Genomic DNA, 10,891 nt, shown 5'->3' on the forward strand with positions numbered 1-10,891 from the left:
AAAATATGGCATATTTTATAGATGGTTTGAATTGCGATTAATTACGATGAATTAATTTTTAAGCTGTAATTAACTCGATTAAAAATTTTAATCGTTTGACAGCCCTAATTTTAACGTGATTAATTTTAAAAAATTAATTACCGCCCGTTAACGCGAGAAATTTGACAGCCCTAGTTGTGCCTTATGTTGGCTCAACATGTGTGCTTTATGTAAAAAGAACACAATTGTTAAATACTTAAGGAAAGCATTTTAATCAGGTGCAAATTATGTATCTCTTTAATGTCGGTTCAACATGTATTTTGGGGTGAACATGAGTGCCTTATGTTGGCTCAACAAGAGTGCTTTATGTTCACGCAACATGGTTGCCTAATATTGGCTAGACATGTGTGCTTTATGTTAAAAGGACACAATTGCTAAATGCTGAAGGAAAGCAATATTATCAGGTACAAATTCTTTCCATAATTTTTTTATGTCAGTTCAACACCCCATTTTAGACTGGCAGCGATTATTCGCTATTAGCACTGAAAGGTGAGCATTCACAGTCTGTCTTTCCAGTTTAAAAGTCAAAAATCAGCTTTATGGTCGTTTTCTTCATATGCTCAAGTCATACAAGGAAACCAAAATTGTGTTTCTCTCTAGCCCTATCAAAGACATAAGACCAGGGGCGCTGAAAGTCACACACAGCAGGGGGCGCTGAGGATCTCTTTTAGCGTTTCCCATCTAAAAACAGCCGTTTCGGTCCAAATTTGTCATCCTCGCACAATGGCAGTACACACGCATGCTGGATAGTTTACGTGTAGTACATAAACTACCCCCAATAGCAAGCGACTGTGTTCTGGATCCAGCCTCAGCTCGCCAGATTCACATAGCAATCGCGCCCGGTGAACATCAGTGCGCCAGATGCGGCCCGGATCATCATTCTGACAGTCCAAATGATAGGTTACGCACTGATCCGGGGTGGACCGTGCAGACCGGACGTGCTAAAAATCTGAAATTTAACGTGCGACGTCACAACAGCGCGCACCCTGAAAGCGGTCATCCACTGCGACACTGAACAGGAGAAAATGCAGGATTCAGGACAAATCTCAGCATAAAGAAATGTTCATGGTAAGTGCTTTATCCAAAGACATAATTGCGTTTTGAGGTCACTTCTTGACTGCTAAACAAGGAGTGGTCGAGACTTTCTTTTTTCAATTTTTCTTTGTTTGGATCGATTATTTATCATCAAAAATATTGGGGAAAATGCGACGTAAACGAAGAAATACAATTAAGTAATGGTTATGAGGAAGATATCCGTGACTTTTTTACAGATGCCAATTTTTTCATTGTGACGTAATTTGTTTAAAAGTTTAAAATATGCGAGTGAATAATTTTTTAAGTTTTTTTTTTTTTTTTTTTTTTACTAAATATTAGACATCAATGATTCTAAGCTAAAAATGACAGACATTTTGAATAATAAATACAATTACTGAACTTCATTTTATGGCTAGGTTGAAACAAAAGTGGTTGCGCGACGTCTGTAAACAGGGGTTTTCAGGGTAAAACGGACAAATTAAAAATAGTTCGGGGGCGTATTGCGCCATGAATCTGCTATGGCAGCATATAGACATGTTGTTCTATCAAACACAACAGTTCCTTTGGCTTAAAATACAGCAGTTTATTTTAAAGAGGGCTGACAGAGCAGAAACTGCTTTTACAGCCTTGTCTGTGTTTTCCACCGGAAAACACTCAGGTGACTTGAAGTTCCACTCTGAGACCCCCAATTTGGCCAAATTTCAAAATTGTCCGATATGCATGTGTGATACATCATTGGAAAGCTTAAAATCTCCATTTTCTGGGGGAATAAATATTTTGAACAGGAGAGCTTTTTTTTTTTTTTTTTTTTTAATGTTTTTTAAACAGCCTATCTGGAGGCGAGAGCAGAATTGCAGACGCCATGACTTTAACAAGATATTACCACGTATTTACCTTGTTTTGATCCAAAAACTCCATGTAGCATGTATCACTGAGTGTCAAGACACAGTTGTGAATGCCCACAGCTGGATTTTTGGGGATTTTATGGGTGAAACATGGTAATATAACGAGGGTCGTGATGCAGAAATCGCAGACATCAAGGAGTGGTTGAGAGTTTTTTTTTCATATATTTACCCTTTTAAACATTTTTTTTCAATTTTTCTTTGTTTGGATCGATTATCTATCATCTAAAATATTGGGGAAAATACGACAGTAACGAAAAAATACAATTAAGTGATAGTTATGAGGTAGAGATCCGTGACTTTTTTACAGATGCCAATTTTGTCATTGTGACGTAATTTGATTAAAAGTTTAAAATATGCGAGTGAATAATTTTTTTATGTCTTTTTTTTTTTTTTTTACTAAATATTAGACATCAATTAATGATTCTAAGATAAAAATGACATTTTGAATAATAAATACAATTACTTAACTTCATTTTATGGCTAGGTTGAAACAAAAGTGGTTCCGCGACGTCTGTAAACAGGGGTTTTCAGGGTAAAACGGACAAATTAAAAATAGTTCGGGGGCGTATTGCGCCATGAATCTGCTATGGCAGCATATAGACATGTTGTTCTATCAAACACAACAGTTCCTTTGGCTTAAAATACCGCAGTTTATTTTAAAGAGGGCTGAAAGAGCAGAAACTGCTTTTACAGCCTTGTCTGTGTTTTCCGCCGGAAAACACTCAGGTGACTTGAAGTTCCACTCTGAGACCCCCAATTTGGCCAAATTTCAAAATTGTCCGATATGCATGTGTGACACATTATTGGAAAGCTTAAAATCTCCATTTTCTGGGGGAAAAAATATTTTGAACAGGAGAGCTTTTTTTTTTTTTTTTTTAATGTTTTTTAAACAGCCTATCTGGAGGCGAGAGCAGAATTCCAGACGCCATGACTTTAACGAGATATTACCACGTATTTACCTTGTTTCGATCCAAAAACTCCATGTAGCATGTATCACTGAGTGTCAAGACACAGTTGTGAATGCCCACAGCTGGATTTTGGGGGATTTTATGGGTGAAACATGGTAATATAACAAGGGTCGCGATGCAGAAATCGCAGACATCAAGGAGTGGTCGAGACTTTCTTTTTCATATATTTACCCTTTTAAACATTTGTTTTCAATTTTTCTTTGTTTGGATCGATTATTTATCATCTAACATATCGGAGAAAATGCGACAGTAACGAAAAAATACAATTAAGTGATAATTATGAGGTAGATATCCGTGACTTTTTTACAGACGCCAAATTTTTCATTGTGACGTAATTTGTTTAAAAGTTTAAAATATCCGAGTGAAGAATTTTTTAAAGTCGCTTTTTTCTTTAAACGAAATATTAGACATCAATTAATGATTCTAATATAAAAATGACATTTTGATTAATGAATATAATTACTTACCTTCTTTTTATGGCTGTGTTGAAACAAAAGCGGTTGCGTGACGTCTGTAAACCGGGGTTTCTAGGGTAAAAGGGACAAATTAAAAATAGGTCGGGGGCTTAGTGCGCCATAAATCTGCTATGGCAGCATATAGACATATTGTTCTATCAAAAACAACAGTTCTTTTGGCTTAAAATACAGCAGTTTATTTTAAAGAGGAGAGCAAGAGCAGAAACTGCTTCTTCAGTCTTTTCTTTGTTTTCTGCCATATACGTAGAATTTTTTAAAATTATACTTTGAGGAAAAAAAGGGGAAAAAACATGTCTTATATTTATATATCTCTTCCTAATCATAAATCTGAATAAATACGTGCGCTACTTCGCGTTTTATCACTTACTGTGCCGGGTTGTGGTCCCCATTAACCGCGAAAAACAAGGGATCGCTAATTTCTTTTGTTAAAAAGAAAAAAATTACTGCCAGCCTCGCCCATTTAAAATGGATTGGACCTCTAGCGCCTTCAACGATAGCCAATGAGTTAAATGAGTGCCCTTTAAAGTGTAAATTGACTTATTGATGGATATTTCACTGGCTTCATCAATGCTGGTAGTTGTGACAACATCCTTATCGACATGTTGTGATCGGCAGGGGGCAGCACTGCTCTATCCATTGTACTGAGCTTTAGGCGCTTTATATCACGTCAACCAGCAAACAGCTGGTATGTTAGGACATAATGTTCCCAATGCAATGTACTGCACTTTCAGTGCTACTTGCACTTTCCCTTCCTGCACTCACATTAATCTTCATGATATGTTAGATGGGTTTATATCAATGAATATAGTAAGGTTGGATTTGTGTGAGTTAAGATGATCTACAGTTAAGATAAACAAAACAAATAAATCATTGTTTGTGGTGCATTTTAGAGAAACACAACCTTTAATAGTTAAAAAATAAAAAATAAAAAAAATCCATACTTGTCAACTGGATAAACTGTACGGACAATGAATATTTGTAAGCGTGTTAGTTCTTTTGCCATTAGTTTATTTTTGCATTTCCAACAAAATGCTTATTATCATTTCAGTTGCATAGTACATGCAACTATAAATTCATCATTGTGATGATATGTGAATTGCCTTGTTTCTACACAAAATACAATAACAAACTAAAGTATTTGAAATGAGTCCAGACCTGAATCCCATAGAACATCTGTGGAGAGATCTGAAAACGGCAGTTTGGAGAAGGCACCCTTCAAATCTCAGAGACCTGGAGCAGTTGGCCAAAGAAGAATGGTGTAAAATTCCAGCAGAGCATTGTAAGAAACTCACTGATGGATATCGGAAGCGGTTGTTCGCAGTTATTTTGTCTAATGGCCGTGCTACTAAGTATTAGGCTGAGGGTGCCAATACTTTTGGAGTTTTGTGTAAAATTATAATGATTCTTTTTTTTTTCCATTTCTTGTTTTTTCATTGTAAGCAAAATAAATGAAGATATTACTACGAAAGCATTTGTAATTGCAATCATTTTCTGGGAGAAATTGAGAATTATCTGACACAATTGCAGGGGTGCCAATACTTTTGGCCAGCACTGTAACTAATCTGTGCCTACCACAGTTTAGTAATTTGTGGGAACATATTCTTAATCTGTGGGAACAGATTACTAAATTGTGGTAACAGAGTAGTTAAATTACCCACAGTTTACTAATCCGTACCCCAGAGTACTAAACTGTGGTTACGGATGATTAAATTGTATTTTCAGATTACTAAACTGTTGGTAAAGATGATTTAAATGTGGGCACAGATTAGTAATCTTTAGTTAGTTTACCTACAATTTCTTTCTGTTTTTCGTGTATCATGTTCAGATCATGTTCTTAATATAAAGTATCCATGTAAATGTCAATTCAAATTATGTAATCAAAGCAAACATAAAAAAATCATTGTCAGTGCCAAGTAGGCATGTGCCGAAAACCAGTTTGAAGGTGTATGAAAATGTCACTGTTTCAAAACCGCAAAAAATTTCCGTCATACCATCCCTGAGGTATTTGCTATTTTTTATGTACCATAAATCAGCTATCCCTCGCTTGCAGCTGCAAGGCTCAATCCTTCCCCACTGGATGTTGCTCAGTGTCAGTGAGTCAGCTGTGCTACACGATGGCTGAAGGAGGTGGAACTCCTGAACATTTTCCCCCCATCGAAGAAAACGAAATCGCTGGTATGGGAATACTTCGGCTACAGAAAAGTTACAGATGGCCGCAGCTTAGAGGAGTGCCAACCGACATGTAAAACATGTTTGCCCGCTGAGGAGGCAATACCTCCCTTATGGTTTCGCGTTTATACAAAATTAAAGGTTAGTAAACATGTTCATGAACATTTCCCATCAGCCAGGAGATTTAACTCCAGCATGTTTAGTGTGTCTAGCGGTGGTAAAACGTGTTTTTTTTTCTATCTGGCAACTGTCTGTGTTGAGGAAGAGGGTGTGTGTATAATGTAAACACGATACGAGACATACACGTGTGCTTTTTATGAAAAAAAAATCCAATTTTTTTTTAAAGATGTCCCGATCGATCGGGTCCGATCATGTCATTTTCAAAGTATCGGAATTGGCAAAAAATATGGGACATGCCTTTTTCTAATTTTTTTTTTTTTTTAAATTTAAATCGTTTTCTAATTGCATTTAACATAACAGACAAAATGTCTTACACTCATCCAGAGTAGTTTTGGCTTAAAATAGGGCTATCAAATTTATTGCGTTAACGGCGGTAATTAATTTTTTTAAATTAATCTCGTTAAGTAATTAACGCATGCGCTGCACGACCCACTCACGCATTGTCGCGTTCAATCTATAAAGACGCCGTTTTACCTATAGATAGCGCTAAAAGGCAGCATATAATGAATAGAGAGAATTTTGACAGCCTATGGAACCTTTTTTAAGTGGCTAAAGCCTTACAATACCTCTCTCAGCAATTAAATATAACGTGGGGAAGAAAGGTAGTAGTTGATCATTTTCTTAACACCCTATGTTCTTTCCCAACGCAGAGAAGATATATCAATTGGTAGCCCTACGCACAGTCATGGTTGCGTTCCCATTATGCATTTGGGCAGAAGTTAAATGGCTGCAGTATCATTTACTGAAAGCTCAACAAATACACTAGATGGCAATATTTAGTCACAATATACAAAGTCACATTTATCCTTTAAGAATTACAAGTCTTTCTACCCGTGAATCCTTCTCACAGAAAGAATGTTGATGATGTAAATGCCATCTTGAGGATTTATTGTCATAATAAACAAATACAGTACTTATGTACTGTATGTTGAATGTAGATATTCGTCCGAGTTTTATTCATTTTTTTCTTAATGCATTGCAAAATGTATATGATCGGGAAAAATTATCGGGAATGATTGGAATTGAATCGGGAGCAAAAAAAAAGTAATCGGATCGGGAAATATCGGGATCGGCAGATACTCAAACTAAAACGATCGGGATCGGATCGGGAGCAAAAAACGTGATCGGAACAACACAAAAAAATTTTTTCTGATGATAATAATGTTAAACTGTGGTTTGGGTTTACGCTCACATAAAGGACTGCATTTATTTTAATTTTATTTAGAATATTCGTGACTATTTTTTAATTAATTTTAACTTAACAGTATTCTTTTTGTTTCAATTTGCTAGTACAGTATGTTTTGAAAAATAAAAATCCTGTTCAATGGATTTTTTTTTTTTGAACCAGATATCTCAAAGTAACACATTTTAAAACTGTAATTGCAAGACCTTGATATTTTTTACTTAAGGTTATGATACCGTCAGAATTTTATACCGGCACATGCCTAGTGCCAAGCCATTCTTTATATCCTGTTTAGTTTTGGAAACTCCTGAACTCTAGCGAATGCTGTGTCATGGTCCCAAGATAGATTAGCTCAGACTAGTAAACGTCACTATCGGGGTCATAATCCAGACAGGTCACAATGACGCAGATTCTTCCCACAGTATATTCTCACAGTAGATTAAAGGCTTGTGGATTAGGATTACTTTCATCTATCTATACCGACGCTAGCTTCTATACCGTGATGTTGAATGGAAGAGGCCAGATTTTATGATGTGGTGTCTTGTAGGGCTGTCCCAAACGACTAATTTCCTCCCGATTAGTCAGCCGACTATTTTTACGATTAGTCGACAAATTATTTATTTATTTATTTATTTATTTTTTAACTACTGTAATAATGAAATTTTTGTTGAAGCTTATTAATTCACAAAAAAAAAAAAACATTTTGGAACACCTAAATTCTTTATTAACGTATAAATAAATAACATAAATTCCAATAATAAATCACAAACAATGAGGTCAAATGCTGCTGGCATTAACTAGTGCAAAAAAAATGTAAACGGAAACACTGTGACTTCACCTCTTTAACAGGAGTCAAAACAATTCTTACTCTTTTTGTGGTATGTCATTGTCCATATATTTCTAAATGTTCAAATGAATTGCAATGTCCCGGACAACCATTTTCAGAATACTTTGTGTGAGTTCAGGTGCTTTTTCTGGTGTGCATTCCGCATTTTTGGGGGATGGGAAAAATTGTTAAACTTTTGTTTGTTTTAACCTGAAAATAAATAGAGGGCACACTGAAATATTACCACAATTATTTTGAATGAAAGGCACACATACCCACAGTAACAAAAAATAAATATATAATATTAATTTTATAGGATACTACTATATGTAAAACTTTATATTAAATAACATCAGTGCAGTCATGGATTACAGTAAGCAGGCCAGTTGTGTTTCCATTAGAGGTGTGTATCGACACCGCCCTCACGATTCGATTCGATTATGATTCAGAAGGCCACGATTCGATTCGATTCGATTCGGCAATGCATTGCGATTCATTAAAGCCTGGGATGCATTAAAATTCTAAAGCAAAGCATATTTTTCGTGAATCATGAGCCAACACAAGCAGACAGACATTAAACAACTTTTTATTGGCTCTTGTGTCACTCCTGGTTGAAGTCAAAAGAAAATAGTATACTTTCACATATATCTTTAAAAAAAAAATCAGATCACAGCATTTAATTAGTGCTTTGAATGAGACCAGGGCTTTCTCTTTTTTTTTTTTTTTTAACACACAGTAGCAGCCTTTCACACAGTGCAACATCTGAACTCCTGTGCAAAATCAGTAATAACAGTCACTGTATTTTAGTCACAACGACCCATCAATAAAAATATTCAAGTAAATATTAAAGAAAACGACAAAGAAAATATTGTAGTGCAGCAGCATCTTTATCGCAATATCAATCCAGGGATCAGTTCAGTTGCAAACAAAACATCAACTAAATTGCAATGTAGAACAAAAGTAAAATGTAGGCCTAGCCTATCTTATATCTGTAATATTTCTCGCTCCCTCTTTCTCCGTTTCAGCCATTGTTATGTTATGTCCTATCTCTCTGCTCTCTCGATTACAACTGCGCTTGTCTGTGACGTTACTCCGGTAAGGAAGCGGATTCGGGTTCCTCGTCCCCCCTGCATAGAGGTTAGATCTTGTGTCCGAACCCGACCCGACCCAAAATGTTAAGCATTCACGTTTCGGTGGGTCGGGTCGGGCCGCCGCGCCGGACTAATAAATTATTTTTAAAAATAAATAAATAAATGCGCAGAGGGCTGTGGCGCAGCCCTCTTTTTCTTCTTCTCCTCCCGTTATTTCGTTGTGTGAATGCTTTTATAATTCTCATAAAAATATGTAGACTATTTAAATATTGAGTAAACTTGCGTTTTTTTCCTGCCAACTGAGAATTCGTTACGAAAGACACTTTTATTTACGCACACAAAGGCAAATGTGATCCTTTTGAATCTTCTCCTCTGTGTGTCTGTAAAACCGTGGTTTTTTTGTTTGTTTTTTAATCAAACTTTCCCAGCGTTTTTTCGTTGTGTAAATGCTTCTATAAATTTCATAAAAATATGTAGACTATTTAAATATTGAGTAAACTTGCGTTTTTTGTCTGCCAACTGAGAATTTGTTAGGAAAGACACTTTTATTTATGCACACAAAGGCAAATGTGATCCTTTCGAATCTTCTCCTCTGTGTGTCTGCAAAACCGTGTTTTTTTATATTAAACTTTCCCAACGTTATTTCATTGTGTAAAGGCTTTTATAACTCTTATAAAAATATGTAGACTATTTAAACAGTAAGAAAACTTGAAGAAATGAAAATAAATTGCTGCTGCTGCTGCTGCTGCGTTTTTTTTCCCCACATCACTCGGCTCGGGCATGCAAATCTATAGTTAATTGATCTGGTCGGTCGGGCTTCAATACCAACGGGCCGTATCGGGTTGGGCTGGAATTTTTTAGGCCCGGTCTAACCTCTACGGGCTTGCTTTGAATGTAAAGTAGCTCTCTCTACAGGTAAACATGAGAATAACAATACAAATGGGGAAACCAAATCCATTGCATCACCGGAATTGCACAGGGAAGATTTTTGAACGTTCTTATATATTTTTTAATGCGCTGAATCGATTCAGCCTGTTGCCCGCATCGAATCGAATCGTCCCTGCCCCGCATCGGGATGCATCGCCGCATCGATTATTGTTGACACCCTTAGTTTCCATATATATTTTTGTTATATTATGTATATACAGGATATATGTATATATTTTCCCCAAGTGGGAGCTTCCATGATCCTAATAAATGTAATAATAATTTAAAAATATATATAATTATATTAATTATTTTATTAAATAAAAATGCACGTTGATACGAAGCACATAAAGGCAAGTTCCATTTAAAAAAGTTGTATGGACTTACAATCCGCTAGCTTGTTGTTTCTTGTTGTCTTCAAAAATTACACTTGCGTGACGGCGCTTCAAGTGTTCGTTCATAGCCGACGTGCTACCGTGGTATGCAAGCTCAGTTTAGCAAAGAGTACACAAAGCGGCACCCTCCATATCTTCCTTGAAATAATTCCAGGCTCTGGCTATTCTGGTCTGCTTTTTTGACTTTATGCCGCTTTCACGTGTTACCAACTCTGCCCTTTTTGGAAATTGGCGGTGTTTTTTACTCCTTACCGGCAATTCATTTGGCTCGTTGTCGTCGGTTCGTCTGGGTTCGTCCGATTTTCCTCCTCAGGAAGGCAACCCTAACCCTAAAAACACCGAGAGGCGTCGGATGGCTCTTTATGGATACTTTTATTGACCAAAACAAAAACGTGGGGTATGAAGCCACTCAACTCGGCGCTACCCGCGCACTTTTCCAACTCACCGATCTCACTCCCTTTCTCTCGCTCGCTCGCCCACTTTCTTCCTCTTTGCTCAATCTGACAACGCTGGTCACATTGAAATAACAGCGGCACCCTTGGGGGTGCCAGTAACAACCGCTTGTATCGTGAGCGCCCGCCATTCTAAACTTTATCCGCATGTAATTTTTTTTTTTAACCCGTCATTACCCGTCAACGGTATGTTTTGCCCGTCGACGCATTTACGTCATCGATGACGTCGACAACGTCGACTAGTC

This window comes from Corythoichthys intestinalis, chromosome 2 (genome assembly GCF_030265065.1).
Source record: "Corythoichthys intestinalis isolate RoL2023-P3 chromosome 2, ASM3026506v1, whole genome shotgun sequence".
In the NCBI taxonomy this organism is placed as follows: Eukaryota; Metazoa; Chordata; class Actinopteri; order Syngnathiformes; family Syngnathidae; genus Corythoichthys; species Corythoichthys intestinalis.